This window comes from Passer montanus, unplaced genomic scaffold, assembly GCF_014805655.1.
Source record: "Passer montanus isolate IOZ18808 unplaced genomic scaffold, ASM1480565v1 scaffold22, whole genome shotgun sequence".
NCBI classification, from domain to species: Eukaryota; Metazoa; Chordata; class Aves; order Passeriformes; family Passeridae; genus Passer; species Passer montanus.
In genome coordinates this window covers 11918017-11935548 of record NW_024366815.1, presented here as the reverse complement: position 1 = coordinate 11935548, position 17532 = coordinate 11918017, and the positions used below count along the sequence as shown (strand labels likewise).

The following is a 17532-nucleotide window of genomic DNA, read 5'->3' as shown; positions in this document are numbered from 1 at the left end:
CACTGGTGTAGACACTTCCTGAGCCAGAGCTCACACCCTGGCTCTCACATGTACCTATTTGCCATGGGCTTGACTAACCCTTTTTGTGACCCCATTCATACATTTGGCTTCCCAAACATCCTGTGATGTCGAGTTCCCCAATTTAAGCATGCATTGTGCAGAGAAGGACTTCCTCTTCTTTGTTTTCAACCCACTGACTGGTATTTCCACTGGGTGTCAGACTGTGAGATCCCAGTGAACAGTCATTCCCTGTTTATCCTGTCTGTAGCATTCATATTTTTGTTAGTAAACTTCCTCAGTCTCTCTCAGCCCTCAAAACTCCCTCCTATACTGAACACAACTTACCTGTACCACCGAAAAACACTCAGTCTCAGTTCAATTAAACAAAAGCTCTTACATAGTTTTATTTCTTCTTTGTTTACATAAATTTCCAAGTTATTCATTACCCTCAAGTGAACCAAAAAATGCTGAAAAATACAAGGGCAGTAATGCCATGCTTAAATCTTCAACTGAATTAGGATTTACAAACTGAATTAGGATTTACACATGCAAGGACCACACTGGCTCCATTTGGGACAAATATCCCAAAGGCTTGTGTAACTCAGACACCAGAAACCAGCATTGATGCTCCCTTGCTCCAGGACAAAGATTCCAGTGTGGAAAACTGCTCATGCACTATTGCAACCAGGGATCTACACCTTAGCACTTCACCCTCCAGACCTTTTTTTTAGTGCCTACCAACACATTCAGCACCTGAAATGCTTAGTCTCAGTGGAAAAAAGGCTCCATGACATTAAAAATCTGTCTCAAAGAAATTGCCCATCAATGGAAAATTAGAGTGGTATCACCATGGTGGTAAACAGTAACTGAACAATGGTACTCTAGAAGCATCTCACTGCAGCCACAGGGGCAAAATAAAGGTGTGTTCCATTGAGCAGGAGTAACACAGGAATTCACCCAGCTGTAGCATAGTGAGGAGAGATTCCTGGTTTTATGAGAACAATCACAGATGTTTTAATGCTTGACGTGTATTTAAAACTGAGATTTGTGCATAGTTTCTTAGTTTCCTTTCTTCAGTTGGAATGTTGAAAAGTTGTGAATATTATGACTGCAATCTCATTTTATGGGAACAAGGTTGTCAGAAACCCAGGATAGCTTTATCACTAGAGAAAAACCATGCATGTAGTGTGTGATTGTAAGCATGTATTAAGGATAGGGGAGAAAAATCTATTATGAAAAAACTAAGATGCTTAAAAATATCAAATAGTGAGAAGAAAATACTGTGTTCACTGAACAGGAATTCAGCTCTAAGCAAAAAGTAACAAGCTATTTTTAAACTGTAACTGTGCCATTTTGAACCAAACAAATCAAGGTGATACCCAAACTGCAGTAAAGCTAGAGTGACTGTTTAAACAGATGAGTAGTATGTCTTGTGTTAATTGTTAAAGTGCAGCTCCTTCAGGCACCATAAGATTTCCAGGAATCCCCAGCTGGTTTACGTCCCATTTTGTACGTTTGCCAGATCATTGCTGTACTCAGCACCACACTTCCTCCTCTCAAGGGCAAATCCTCCCTGAAATCCAGCAGCAAGCCCCTGAACTCACAAGGCTGGTGGCAACACCATGGAGAAAAGCATCTGGTTCAGCTCTGGCTGGTGCTGGCAGTGCCGTGGGGTGCTGCCGGAGTCCAGGACTGAGGTGGTGGTCCTAGGGAGCACCTCCAGCCAGAATGCCTCTTGCCTGCCCATCTCACCAGTGTGCAGAGCAGCCCTGACAACGTCTCCTCAGAATCAGCTGCCACACAGGGGAGGCAAGGACACATGCTAAATCAGCTTCCAGGAGAAAGGAAGGCTCATTTTCTGTATTCCAGCAGATTCTAGATTATATTGAAATAGTGTGTTGATATCAGGACTGGCAGAAAGTGGAGGAGTGTTTGGAGCAGCCCAGGTACACCTACACTGGGTTCACAGCCCTTACTTATGCATGGTCTGAGGCAGGGCCTTGCTGTGGAGCCCTGACTACCCCTCTGCTCAGCCAAGCACAGTCCCCTGGGCAGGTCACAGACAGGTGACAATGGCAACATCAAGTTACAGTGTATCAGACTCATTGCAACTACCTCAGAATCATATTTGACACAGTTACAGGCATTTATTTTGCAAGGAGTTATCCTGTGTTTCACTTCTCCTACTTAATAACATAGCTAAGGCCATGATGAACACAGCAAAAGAGAGAAGATTACTATGCAGATCAGATACCCATCATTAACCTAGAGAGCAATAATAAGTGAGGTTAATAGTGCTGCTGAGAGAGAGCTCAATATGCTGAATGTAGATGAGATCTGCAGCCAAACTTCCTGAAGATTTCACAGGGGATAGGAACCTGCATCACAGCTTCAGACTGGATCCAGCTGAGCACATCACTGGGACTAGGATATCTGCAGTTCCAACCCTATTCCCCCTGTGCCCTGAAGACTCTCACTGTGCAAACTCTCCTGTCCATGACTGTTCTATGGCACACACATGCGCACACATACACGTAGTGGAAGCTCTTTAAACATTTCATGTTGCTTTCATGCACAGCAGAGTAGATTAGTCCCACAGAGGTAGTACTTGTGATGATCTAGCAGACCAAAGTAATGTAAATGCCAGAGCAATGAGGGGTAAGGGAAGGTGAATATCACAGTCTGCTGATTTATGATTATACTGGTTGATCTTGCTAAAAATTTCTAGAAATATATGTTATTTAGGCAAATAAACTGTCTTCAAGTCAAAATATTCCTCATATGACAGCAAGTTTAAACAGGCATTATTGACTCTTGTTTGCTTCCCAGTGAATCACTCAGTGTAATTTCCAAAAACTCACTAATATTGTGTTGGACCAAAGTAATAACTCCCTGTAAATACCAAGCAAATAAGGTGTTTTATAGTTCTTCCTTCCTTCCACCCAGAGAGCACTCCACACTATGCACTCAAGAATTTACCCTCACTGTTTGTGAGGCCAAGGGAGGGAAAAAAAAAAGTGGAAAAATTCAGCTATAACACAGAACTGTAACTTACTTGTGAAAACATAATACAAACATATTTTAAAAGTGATTTCTTTTTCCATGGGGATTTTCCATTACCATAATTCACATCATTAATATTAGTTGCAAAATATCCTCCAAGCTGATAAATTTTGGTAGTGAAGAGCCTTAATAAAGCTGATGCTAAGATCAGCATCAGAGTCACCTTGAGTCACCTTAATCCTTCTCCAAAGAGAACATACTGTGTCTAGAGTAATACTTCCAGAATGTGTTTCTAGTTATTCACTGTAAAGCTAATAAAATAGTTGTATATGGCATAACACTGCATGAAACAATAAATCTCCAGCAGTTTAAGTAGCAACTATTTCCAAGGAGAAACCATAGTCCCGCTGCCTGTGAGTCTGTGAACATCTCAAACATCTTAATATTTAAATGACAAGCACGAGGTTTCAACCAGAAAAAAATATCTCTGATGAAAACCTGCTTGCCTCCCAGTAGATGCCAAAGGGAGATTTAAATCATTCATACCAAAGTGATCAATATTCCACATGGCACTTCACAAAGGAAAAGAAAATCAATTTCCTACAGAAGTTCCTATTCTGAGCTTTTTTATGAGTCAATGACAGCTGAAGTGTTTGCATCCTCAATGAGGTCTTTCAGCACATACCTCAAAAACTGCACAAGACCTCTCTTGGGAGGCATAAAACAAACTCACTTGTTCTGATGTGCAGACTTCAGAGCAACAACCAGAAAGCATGGCTGCATTACACCTCTCATACACACATACACATACATCCTTTTTTAAACTAACTCATATTATGCAGAGTAACACATTTTGCTAGCACTCTGAGCTTAGCTGCATTCATGTGGAATACCCCAGACTCCATAGGAATCAAGAAAAGCAAAGGCACAACTACGTGCTAGAAATTTTCAATAGCGGTGGCAGAGACTGAAGGAACAAAGGAACACTGTATGAACTGCAAAAGGTAATATGGCTGTTCTTTTCCTCTGTAGTAGCTACATGCACCTTAAAATCAGACAATTTAGCTGGTGAGGTCTCTAGCCTAAAAGTGTAATTTAGCACAGTTAGCAGCAAATTTAACTGAAGAGATATGCAGGAAAAAAAATATGGAGAGAGCCTTACTTATGCTCACTGCCTGTAGGAATAACTAACCAATAACCCTGCTAAGAGGTTTCTGTTCCGAGGTACCTCATCACTCAGAAAACAATGCCTGATGGGACCATGGCCTGTGGGGCAGCCCTGACTGCTCAGCAGCATCTTCCACAGGCTGCAGGAGTCTCCTGCTGACAGACAGCACAAGAGTCACAGACACCTTTAAATTCCATATTTCTTACTGAGAGGAAACTGCAGTTGTTCTCACATCACTCTGCAGCCTCCAGCTCTCTGTGGGTTGGTGTCTGTGATCCTCCTCCTGCTGCTGGAATGCTGCACATATTCCCTCCTGTGCTCTGCTTTTTTCACCAGTTTTTGAAGACAGCTGGCTGTGTCCTGGATTAATTTGCCAATCAAAAGTTCACTATCACAATCTTAGAAAATACACTTTTTTGGCTTTCCCTCTTACCAAGTGTATTAGTCCTAAAGAAGTCCTGTGCCACCTTGGATGTTTTGTGCAACATCCAAGAAAATTCTAAGATATAAACCTCAAGGTTCTGAAAAAAAATTCTTATGACTTCACCTGCAACTAGCCCACAACTCTGCAATAGCTGTATGGTTTGCTCTGTTGGTAATTTTTTGTCCCACTTGCCAGGTGACTCCTTGGGGCTGTGCCCCTACAGGGCTCTGTAGGAGTAGAGTGAACAGGGCAGGAAGCATTTCAACTCACAGAAAAGTTAAAACAACATCTATGTTGTGTATCCAAAATGTTGTCCAGCACAGGGAGCCACCCCAGAGAGGCACACACACAACCCACATTGTCCAGCACAGGGAGCCACCCCAGAGAGTGCAGCCCTGCCATGCCCTGAGGCAGCCTGGGCCAGGTACCCAGCAAACAGCAGCAGTGTTGTGCCAGTAAAATCCTTTGCAAACACCAGACAGGTCCTACTCTCATGTCATTTGGCTCCCTTGGGTGAAGATTTCAGTCGAATTTATCTTGTCACAGCTGAACCCTCCTTCTGTGCCTGATTTACCATCTTTTTCTACCTAAATTATGGCACAAAAAAGCAACATAGAGATGAAAAATTTGTTGAAAAGGTTCTCCAGACCCAACAGAAACCAAACCCAACAGAAACCAAATCAGAGTATGTGGGTATCATCTCTACCCCAACGTTTGGTGTTTGTAGTGCTCTTTATGCAAACAGCAGGGTTTGGGTATTTTTTGAAAGAAACTTACAACAAAAGCATATTTACAAAAATATAGTATTACAGAAGAAAAGCACTCATCAATGATCACACCAACAACTCAATTACTGCATCCATCCACTCAACAGGAGTTCTACAACATAAGTATTTCATAGGTAAAGAGAAGTGATTGGGGAAAACCCTTGCTGATGCTACAGCACTTCACCACAAGAGCCTGACCATCCTTAACCGGCTGGATGATCCAGTCACTAAAATAAAGAAGCAACACTTTTGCTGGGCTAGAAATTCAGGAATGCATACCACCCTTTTATCTTACAGTGAGTAAGAGCCTATAAATTATGCAGATGTGTAATTACAAGCCAATCAAAAAGGAAAAAAAAATAAGTTCTAAGGAGTATATTGTTTTCTTTCTTGTTTTTTTTTTTTCCAAAATTATTATCTATCAGAAATTCCACACATTTCCCAAGAAGCTCTTCAAAATCACACACATGAGATGAGCCCCTCAAACACCATAATCAGTCAGATTAAAGATTTAAATGCTTTTGCTTCATGGAGTGAGTAAATTAAAGGCTCATCTAGCAGAACACAGATATTCCTGCACAAGAATCTCCTACTATCCTTACAATTTGATTATCATTTTGTTGCTTTGAAAAGGTGAGGCAGGCTGGATGCTTCCGAGGCAGCCTGGCTAATTTAAGCCATCCCCAACACTTGCAACACACACTTAGCAATGGCAACAGTGTCTCTAATGGCACTAATTGCAGAGTGGCAAACACAAACCTAGATAGAACATGCGCTAAAAACCGAGCGTACTTGCACTCTGGGCAGGGAGCTTCCTTCTGCAGGCTGACCCAGCTGCAGGCACACATTTTCCCCCCTCCTCTGCCCTGCAGAAAAAGACGTCTGAGTCTTTCTCTGCACATCCAATGTTGTGATTGAGGTAGAGAAAAGACTAAGGGTAAGTAAATTCTCAATTTTTCCAGGGGATATATTTTCTGTCCATTACATACCTGCTGGCATCATCTCAAATCAACAACTTTAGTTCCAAAGTCCCTACTTCCCAAACCAAAGGACTAAAGTGATTATTAGTAGTTAGGACTGTCCAGACTATCCACCAAAGGGATATATATTTGGATTAGAGCTGGTTTTGAAGCATTTTATTGTGAAAATTTCACAATTAATGAAACCTGACTATAACCTACAATAAACAAGTAATTTCAGGGAATATGATGCCACAGAGAGCAGGATTATCAGATATTCTGATGAAGGTAAGATCCTACAAAGTTATTGCCTATGACTTCAATGTATATTCCTGCTGCTTTTTCTTAATTGGATTTACTACTAGCATGTCGTGTTCTCCCTTTTTTCTTTTGTTTTTATCAATCACTCTCATCAGTTGAAATTCACAGTCAGCCATGTGAATGAGGAGAAGTTAGGGCCTCCTGTATAGAAGAGGATTTAGAAAATGCTCTTTTACTAGCTTTTCAGAACTTGGCTCTGAATTCCTCATCCTGAACAAGCTTTTTCCTTCTATTTAACCAGACAAAGCACAGATCCAGGAGATGCAGGCTATTTGGGTAGAGCTGAGATATGTGTGCTCTTTGGTTAATCAAAAATTCTTTGGGCGAAGTACTTGAGGCAACATGTGCATGACTAGGAAATGATGGGCAGGCATATAAATATGCATAAGTGTATATTCAGACTTAATTTCTCATATCCTGTGGCTGAGCATTACCGACCATGGGGTGCAGGAATAGGGAGGGGGAAGAGAGGGAATAAAAATAAAAAGAGCCATGGGTCTGTTTGCTGCCTGCTATTCAGTATCTCCTCTGCCCTGAAGGAGAGTCATTCAGTCTGCATTCTAGGAAATGCACGATCCAGAGTGAAGAACATTGTACCTATTCGAGACCAACAACCCACACTGAAATGTTCTTGCATCTCTTAATAAATGGCAATTATGTGTACACTATCTTCCGTAAATGAAAACAAGCCTTCATAATCAGGTATGTAATGTTATCAAGGTTTGTTGAAAGTAAGTCTTCTGGGAAGTATCAGAAATGCACATCCTATCCCAGAATTCTGGGAAATCACTTAAGCCTGATCTAGCTGACATTTGACTAACAATATATGGAGGCAAATACTTTATGGTTGAAAGCATATTGGAAAGACCATGGCAACCTGCTTGTTCCAGCAGCGGTCAGAAACTAATTATATTCCAAAACATGTGTTCCTTACCTGCTTGTTTATGGCTATCTGACATGCAGAGCTGAAACCCCTCGCTTCCAGTTAAAAGAAACTTCATTTACAGAGCAAAGCTCATTTCTAAGTCTTCAGGCACAAGCAAGTTGAACAAGCACATCTCTGTCAATTTACTCTTTGGCAAGGCTGTGGTGTCCTGTACACTACACAAGATTTTGTGCAGCAGCTGCTGATCAACCCTTAGATGGATAGAGAATGCCATTTTGGTGGTGTTTGCTGTAAGATCCTAATGGCTGCCAGGAGGTGAATTTCAGAATGAAAGACTATAAGATTCCTCATTAAAAGATGAGATTTGCTGTGCTCATTTTAGATTCAGTTGAAGAAGCAGTGAAATCACTTTCTATATAATAAATAATATTTTTGAGCTGCCTTACAAGGCATTACATTGCAAAAGAGGTCAAGGCTAAGCCATTCCACCTGAGAGTTTCCACATATTGTGAAAGAAGAGACTGGAATATTAGTTCTGCTGGAACTGGACTTTGGAGACACAAAGTCAGGTGAAAGATTTGGAGAGAAAACTGGGGAGAGATGGGCTTTCTGAATGCCTAACTCCTTGGAATGACAGTCTTTGGATATACTAAGAGCTGTAGCCAATATATACTTTTTAACAATTGATAAAAAAAAAAAAGAAGAAAAAAAAAGAAAAAAAGTAGCTATCATTAACTGAAAGGATAATACCAATAAGTCAAATTCATAGTCTCAGTCTGCATATAAATGATATATAACTTTATAAAATCTCTCCCTTACAGTATACTCAGTGTTTCAAAAATTCTTGAAGAAACTGACTAAATTTCCAACACTATACAAAACAAAATCTCATTACATTTAGGAATTTACAGGAAAGTGTGACATTTATGACTACAAAAGACCAGCAAGGAGCTCACAGGGCTCCAGAGACTGTTTTTTCTGACTTTGTCCTGATTTTAAAACTGGGAAGTGGGCAGTGTAAAGACTGAATAGACAATGAAAAAGAGCCTACAAGTAACTGATTGCTTAAAATTCCTTGAGGATGAGAAGGAAAGGTAAAGCTTCAGTGAGATGGAGGAAATGTCTAATTACACAAATATATACATAAATAAATGCATAACTGTTAGGTAGGGCATGGACATAATACTAATAAAATGTAAACCCATCTTTCAAATCAGGTCTCTGCTTATGTAGCAAAGTATCACACTTGTTTTGTGTGGCACTTGGGAGCTGTTAAAAGGGATGGAACAGATGAACAAACCTCTCTCTCCTTTTGGTTGTCTGGCACTGGAGCAGACTGGACCATTGCTACAATATGGAGTCCTTTATAAAATAATACAAATAAGGATTATAAATATTTAAAGAGGTTTATCCAAAGAAGGGTTTAAAAATATTTGATCCAAAGAAACTGCTCATCTTAGCTGTACTCTGTCTGCTCTTCTCCCCAAGGCCAGAACACCCACTAGGGCCCATCCATTCTCTTTCTCTGAACTGTTTTGGTGGGGTTTTTTCCAAGGAATAAGGTAGAACATTTATGAAGCACGGTCCCACTGTTTGTTTTCCTTTTCACTCTAAGCCTGTTATGTTCTTCTCTGAAATCTCTGGCAATTCATTTGCTGTCTGTTTTTCTATTTATGAAGTATTGTGTAATTATTAGTTAAGTTCCAGACCTTTCATTTGCATTTTGCATTTCAGGGCTTTGAGAGTGAGGTGGGGATTATTTTGAAGTGTTTTTTTCTGTTTTTTTGCAAGACCACAGAACACCTTGAACCTGGAATATTTGTTGTTTTCCTAGAAAATCCTTCCATGCTTTTTAGCTGAGCATTATTTTACCTAACTGAGGGGTTGGACTGCTCTATTCTTTAACTGGAACATGCTATCATATTCCCCTTCAAGAGTTTTCATGAATATTTTGGAATTAAGTTTGAAGCTAGTTCAGGCAAGGACACTGAGGGCACTGTTCATTTGCTGTGGCTACAGCTGGTAAGTAGCTATATAGGATTCTTTCTTCTTTCTGTATCAGGAAATATGTATTTCTGCTTTTCATATCTTCTAATTGTGTAAACTGTGACATGAACAGATTTGCTTGGGGCATTTGCCCGCTGTACTATTGAATACCATCAAACAGCAGACTGTGCACTTACTTGCAAAAACCTGGATAATACATCCATTCCATATATGCAACAATAACAATAATTAAGTGGATAATAATTTATACCAGAGTGAATACATACATATATGAATCTACTGGCAGAGATCATCAGATTAAATTACATGTCTTCCCAAAATAATAAACCAAATTAACAGTTCAAGGTGCAAATGCCCATAAACCTCAGGACCATTTGGGCTGACTGCTTCTTATATGCAGGAGTTTCACTCCTCATGCATTTTACATGTGCTAGCTATTCAATTACACTAAATTTTAGATGGCAACACCCATAAGCCATGTTATACAAATGCAGTACAGTTCAGACATATGTGATGTCAGTAATCAGTCTGTCATAATTCCACCAGCTGAGCAAGAACATCATCTTCTTAAGAGCAATCATCCACCACCTCAGGAAAAACTTAACACCAACTCCCTCCAAAAAAAAAAAAAGTTTTCAGTCAGCTCTTTGCTGTCTGCACTGGCTTTGGCTTGTTCTTGTTCTGAAACTCTCTCCTTGCCATGAAAGAACCAAGGTAAAATGAAAAGTCTTCATATGGTTATGATGGACATTTGTGATCATTAATATTAGGTCATACATTGAAGTGTCTTGTGATAGTCAAATTGTGCTGCAGACATCCAATCTGACTTGTATGGACTGAAGAAGTGGTACCTCAACCACCACATCTGAACCACAAAAGCCTGCACTGATCATGGAAGTACCATGAATTTTAATGTAAATTATTATTCAAAACAATAACACATGATAACAGTATAATAATATAAATACCATGTATTCATTATCATAGGTTTAAAATCCTCTGACTTGCGATACTTGCTTTATTTTGACTTGGACCTGCCACCTCTTTAGGCAACAGGCATCACATCACAGACTGCAGCTGACCATGATGTCAGTGACCATGGTGAATGCCATGCAGATAGTCCACCCTCTGCAAAAGCAGTTAACCACTCCACTCACTGAGTCCCAGGAGGAAGTCTGGTAAGTCCCTCCATGAAACAGGCGCTGTCTGATAAAGGCAAAAAGCACAAAGAAGGCTAGAGCACTATTTTCTTTCTGCTAATGGTAATTTCTTTTCACCTCCCGTCAGTCCAAAACCTCCTAGTAAAAGACAGAGTCAAGTGTCCCAGACCTGCTGTCCTGCATCATTACCCTTACCAGGTCATGCAGCTCCCAGAACACCTGGGAAGTCAGTCCCATGAGACTGGGAGCAGCATGGAGTTCACTGTTGGGTTTATTGAACATCATTCACAACCCATTCACTTGCTCTTCTTTTGCAAACAGTCATCACTTCAGATATTAATTAGTTGTAATCCCCCATTTTTACACTATCTTCTTGATCAGTCTCAGCACACACAAAGAACTGTGGGGTACGGAAACCTCCAGAGAAGTCAGCTGACAGACTAACATAGAGATCAAATTTACACCTAAGAATGATTGAAGAGAGAGGATTGTTGTAGTTTCACTGGGAATATCAGGAAGGCCTGGAGAAGCTAAAAATGTGAGATCAGAGCCATCAGGGAGCAATCATATAAGCCTAAGAAACTGGAGAAGGAAGACGAAGTGGCTTAGTGTGTACTCGAGGCAGTAGATCAAAGAGATGACTACTGAATGAAATAAGTCAGATCGAAAACTAATTGAGTAACGCAGACAGACAAAAGGACTGAAGCAAGTCTGGCTTCCTTTGCTATCTGCTGTACTATCTCTACTGTGCTTACAAAAGTTACCTTGATTATCATGGGGATATTGCAAGTAGGGCACCAGTGGAGATGGTGATGTTGACATGCAGAGTGATTGTATCAGAGGTACCATTTATTTAGTAAAGCTGTATCCTCTGCAACTGACAAGGCACGGCTGCTACTTGCCTGTTCTCTCTCCCTGTTCAAATAATATTTAGGCAGGGATTGCAAGAGGAGCTCAGGAGCTTTGAAGCTGAGATGCTTTACTTCATCCTGTAGGCACAGAGTCAGAGGTCACTCACTAGGGGCACTCAAAGGAAGATGTTGCATGGGACAATGAGCTGGAAAGGGGCCAAGGAGACTTTCAGACGCTTCACAACATAAAATTGTCTCTAAGATTTAAACTGCTGAGGAGCAGGTCTCTGTAAAAGCAAAGCTGTTTCATCCAGACCTTTCCAGTTTTGATATACAGTTAGATAAATCATATCAAGAGATGAAGCAGCAGCCAGTATAAGGGGCCCCTTTTTACTCTATCTGTAGCACCTGAGGAAGGAGGGGTGAAATGAGATGTTTCTTTCACTTCTTAAAACCTTCTCTCTTCAGTATCCTGTTCATATCTTGCCTGAATCATCTTTAATTGAAACATCTCAATTATCTGAAGCCAATTTAGGAAACAAATAATTTAAAAAACATAGCGCTAAAACAGCTTTCAGAGAATCACAGAATCATATAGGTTGGGAAAGACCTTTGAAGTCATTAAGTCAAACTGCTTTAGTCTACATTAAATGAAATTTATAACCAGGTCTGGTCCACACATCTCCAGCAGCAAAAGGTGAGGCTTTCACTGCAGAAAATGCTCTAAGAAAAGACCTCCACAGTCATCAAAAGCCTGCAAGAGCGAGACCACCCCTTCAGGTTAGCTGCCAGACTAGTACAAATGGGATTTTGTAGATCCCTCTGTGCATGCTTGGTGAAAAATATGTTAGTGAGACACCTGCCCTAAGTCAGGAAGATGCTTGCACACCTGGCTAAACAGTGTCCTAGTGAGAACTGCACCTCCCAGGGCTATTGTTCCAACAAAGTTATGATTTACTTCAGGGCCAAGTGCCACCTGGTCAGACTAATTGCAAACATTGCAGCAAAACATGAACATTACTGCACTGACTGCTCTGAACTGAGGCTCACAAAAGAAGGCAGTCTATAGCATAGGCAGACTGAATAGGAAACACATTTTTCTATCTTACCACATCCTCCGGTCTTCCTCCTCCAGTTCTGTGATATGCACAGTCACACAGATAACCTCCATTTGACATTTTCATCTGTAGAAGTCCAATGAGTCAACTGGCAGGCTTCTCACACGCCAATTTGTCACAGCAAGAAGACAGAAGTGGGTGTGTGAGTATTGCTGCATTTCAGCCCCATCAGTCAACTCAGCAGTGATGATGGGACCAAATGAAGTCTTTCCACTCATTAGATTCCTGTGGTCTGCTACGTGCCAGGAGTTTGACCACAACTCCCTGGCGTATGTAGATGGCTTCTGTGATTCCCAGGTGGTCTCTCACCAAAATATATCCCAGGCCTGGATCTGGTTAACTTTCAAGAACAAATGACACCAACGCAGCCATGGGCTCCAAAGGTGATTATTTCTTTAAAAAGACACTGTTTTTAGCAACAAAGGTCAAAAAATAACCACCACTTGTGGAGTCAGAGATAAGAAGTCAGAGCGAACCTACCTTGTTTTGTTTGAGAACAATGAAGAAGAAAGGTAGTCTTGCTTCTTTCTTACCCAAAAGAGTACTTTAAAAGTAAGACCTTAAAACCCAATAATTTTCTTTATTTTCAAATAAGAAGTATTATCACTTCCATATTTAACCTAATCCTTAGCCTATCTGCTCTCTCCCTTCTCTCTTCTGGACAACTCTGCTCTGACACCCTTCAGGCCAAGGTGACTGCAGGACTAAGGAAGTAATTCTTACTGTGAAAGCAAGATAAATCTCTGGTTTTATCAAATCCCTTTTTCAATGGAATTTGATACTATTTTATTATTTGATTCTGCAAGTAAAACACCTTGAATTAATACAGAAATAATTAAAGGACCTGGGCACTGATTTGATTACCAGGCAGGAGAATAAGGTCTCTCTGTTTCTCTCCCTTTTTACACTGCTGGCACAAAAACATACAAAATGTGCAAAGAGGATTCAAAAGGGTTCAATAAATCAGTAGAAAGGCTTATATATATATATATTTTTTTAAACTTCAAGAATGAAATATAGGAAAAGGACTACAAAAAGCAGGGAGGGAGAACTAGGAAAAGGCAGCAGATGTTGTAAAATATCTACTTTCATGTTCCCTGTGCACCAGAAATGTGCAGACGTATGTTGGCAGAGCTACAGTCAGAGTCCACAGCGAGGCTACATCTTACACATCTGGAAGGTATTTGGCAGGGTGTAGAGTTCAAATGTTTTCTGCTTCAGCTGATTTCAGACATGCCTCTCAGTGACAGGCTGAGCTGGGGACAGCTCAACCAACAGGCTCATTGAAGAAGTTCACTGCAGTTGCAGCTCGCCTGCTCCGACTGCTGTCCGGAGCAGGCATGGGGCTGGGCTCTGCTCTTCCCTTGGGCTAAGGGGTGCTAGTAACACTCAGCAATGAGAATGATAATAGAGGAACTGGGAGGAGAGCAGGCAGAAGAAAATGGCACCATAACTCAGCAAGGCCTGGCCTTGTATCAAGAAACAGAATGTACTTGGATGAAATCCAGGGTGTGAGTTAACTGGAGTGCAGAGCAAGCCATTCAGGAAATAAGAAGGTCCGCACTGCACAGAAACACGGAGGGGTCACATTAGAGCCCATGTGCTTTTTTTTTTCAGAAATCCCTCTGTTTTAAAAATAGATAAATGCAAACAGAAGGAAAAGTTCAGTTTCTCTGTCCTAAAAGAAAGGCCAGCTTAAGCCAGCAGGGAAGGTGAGGCATGTTGCTGTGTCTGGGACTGCCTGACATTGCCCTGGCCCAGTATGGGAGCTTACAGCAGTCACCAGAGGTTAACTCTGCTTTGGTAGGAAATGTTTCTTAGCAGGAATGCACTTCTAGGATCTCTTCCTGCTCCTGTGGGTACAATCCAGTTCCTGTGAGCTACCTGCTGAGCCTAGTGTGAAGAGAGCAAGTCCCAGGTGTGGTACATAATTTACAACCCCATGATGAGCTTTCCAGGTGCAGAAGACCTTGCAGTGACAAGCCTGCCTGACAGCTTGCTGTGACCAGCTAACCACTATGCTAACAAAGGCCTGCTGATGCTGCACATCCCTCAGGTAGGGAACAGCTCATGGCAGAGCAAGGCTTTCCCCACCTCACAGCACAGGTTCTGGCTGTGCCACCATGGGAACCAAGCTGGGACCCCACTGATGAGGGAGGACACCTTGTGTGAAAAGGAGACAGGGGACAAGCTTTGCCCCTGTGAGCTGCCCTTGCACCACCCTGACAATGTTTCTCTCTCTTCCTCTGGAGTCTCAACTATGCACAGGAACTCAAAGCAATTAATTGATCTTTTCAATGCTTGACACACTTCAGGCTTGCAATGCAGAGTATGTTACATACCTCCACTTCTGCCTTCACCTTCTCTGCCCAGAGCTATACTGGAATTACAACAGGGAAAGAGTGGAGGAATAGGATGACCAGTGTCTAAAAGCCTTGTGCCAGGACATTACCATTGAACAACACTGTCAGTGGCAGGAACATTTTGCAGCACAGCAGTTATTGCAACACCTCCATCTCCCCCACACTCACCTCACTATTTTTATTTTTGCACTCTCTGACCACACACATACCCAGATGCAGATGATGTCACACTTCTGCTTTATTCATTCCCCTTTAAAACTTGAAAAGGCAGCAATATTTATTCACTCAAATTGTTGCTAAGATCACATACACTTAGACATAGTAGGCTTGACCAACACATACAGTAGAGAGATGAGGGAATGGAAAGTCCCCATGATGTAACACCTCTGCATGGCCACTGCAGTCTTCTCTAACCACCAGTCCAGGTGTCCAGATATGTAGCCACACCTTAGAAATATCCAGCAGCAAGGGCTTGCAGCAGGGCTTCTCCTCATAGGGTGCTTCTCATCTACCTGTCAGCCCAGCCATCAAGCCTTGCACTGATATTTTTCCTGGATCAGCATTTCCTGATATTTTTAACCTGACCCTAACACCTCTGACCCCGTGTGCCCCACAGCACACACCCTGACAGCTTATCCAAAACAGGCATTCACTCCTTCCCCTTCCCTGAGTTACCCATGCCCCCAGCAAACTCATCCACAGCCCTCCCACTTTTGTGCTGATATGGAGGAGCCACACTATTTCTTTAGCTGACAAGTTTGGTAAGGGATGAAAAAGCCCAAGAGAAACACTAAGAAGTTTTATAAAAACTTGAAATGACAGCAAGTCAGGACTTTTAAGTTGCTCATTCTACACATCAAAAATAAAGCCAAGGTGAAACACTCATGGCATAACAAAAATTGAAACCTGGAACAAAGTTAAAATTTATCTGATTATGAAAACAGCCTGAGAGATGTGGGGCTGTTCAGCCTGGAGAAGACAAGGCTACAGAGAGACCTTAATGCACTTTGTAGTACCTGACAGGAGCCTGAAAGAAAGATAGAGAGGGGCTTTTACAAGAGCATGCAGTGATGGGACAGGGGGAATGGCTTCAAACTGAAAGAGGACAGGTTTAGGTTAGATATTAGGAAGAAATCCTTTAATTTAAGGGTGGTGACACACTGGAACAGATTGCCCAAAGAAGCTGGGGGCATCCCATACCAGGAAGTACTCAAGATTAGGATCAATGGGGCCCTAAGCAACCTCTTCTAGTGGAAGATGTTCCTGCCCATGGCAGGGGCCTCAGGACCAGATAATCTTCAAGGTTCCTTCCCACCCAAACTATTCTGTGAATCTGTGACTAAGGTGACTGGAAAATCTCAGCAGACTGAGACCTAGGTAATCAGTTTTTTCCCTACAAATAGCTTTACTAGAAAATATATATAAACCATGAGCATAAAATTCGCTTCTTTTTTTCAACTTGCTGTGCCTACCTTAGCAATACCAACATGACATGGTGCTGTATAGATAAACAGTCTGCAGAGGAGGAGTGGTTTAACCACAATGCCCAACTGCTCTGCCTCAGCACTGTAGCTCACCTACCTATCCCAGCCCAATGGAATAGTGGAAAACACTTTTGAAATGGAAGACCACCCACTGAAAACCACCTAAAACACCTGTGTTTTGCTTCTATGTAAATAATCTGAATTCCAAAACAAACTGCAGCTTGTCACCTGATGATTTTTCATCTAAAAGAAACAACAGCAGCAGCAAACCGGGGTACAAGCAGCAATCCTGCAACCTTGCAGGTGCAGAGAGCCAGGTCAGGGTAAACACACAAATACCTAAACCCAAGTTGGTGGCAGGAGCCCTGGGGCAAGGATGCAGCATATGTGACTCAGAAATAGGTGATCTTTCCTAAAGGCAGGAAAGGGGAGAGGTGTTTTGATCATTAGATCAGCTAGCGCTCAAAGACTCAAGACTGCTTCAGAAAAACCATAACCCCAGCAGAGTGATGTGCCTGAGCTCTCAGTCACAGCACAAACAACAGAGTTACTCCATCTTGGCAAGGGTGGTGATAGCAGACATGGGGTATAATAATCTAAGAACATAAAGCAACAAGGTCTGTGGACAGAGGGAAATATATTTTATTAGAATCAGTTACAAAAATAAAACAGACCAGCTTTCATCATGCAAGTTTTCTCCGGTCTGAAATGGAAGTGGTTCTCCCCATGGGAGAGCCATGACCTATGGCGACCACAAAGAATCTGAGAAAATTCAGTGGATTATTCACGCATATTTGAAATATTAAGTAGCAGGATGGCTGTTGACTAGCACAGGGTTTGGCCAGGGGAAGAGGGCAGCCATCTGCCTGCCAGGGGCTCCCCAAAGGCTGGTGGGAATCAGCCTCACTGTGATGAGCAGAGCAGACCCTCCTGCAGCTCACCAGGCTGCCACTGGCAACCCATATGCCTGGGACACCAACAGTGGAGGAGCAAGCAATGCCCAGGCTCCCAGGGTTTTATC

The 17532-nt window shown here is 41.8% G+C and overlaps 1 long non-coding RNA gene across 1 annotated transcript in view; it reads right to left on the bottom strand.

The window, feature by feature from the left end:
* The window catches only part of LOC120502346, a 102901-nt gene extending 90179 nt beyond the window's left edge, over nucleotides 1-12722 (bottom strand). Inside the window, exon 1 of the long non-coding RNA XR_005627515.1 lies at nucleotides 12656-12722. This is a non-coding gene — a long non-coding RNA (uncharacterized LOC120502346). The remainder of the gene's footprint in view (nucleotides 1-12655) is intronic.
* Nucleotides 12723-17532: the final 4810 nt, after the last annotated feature.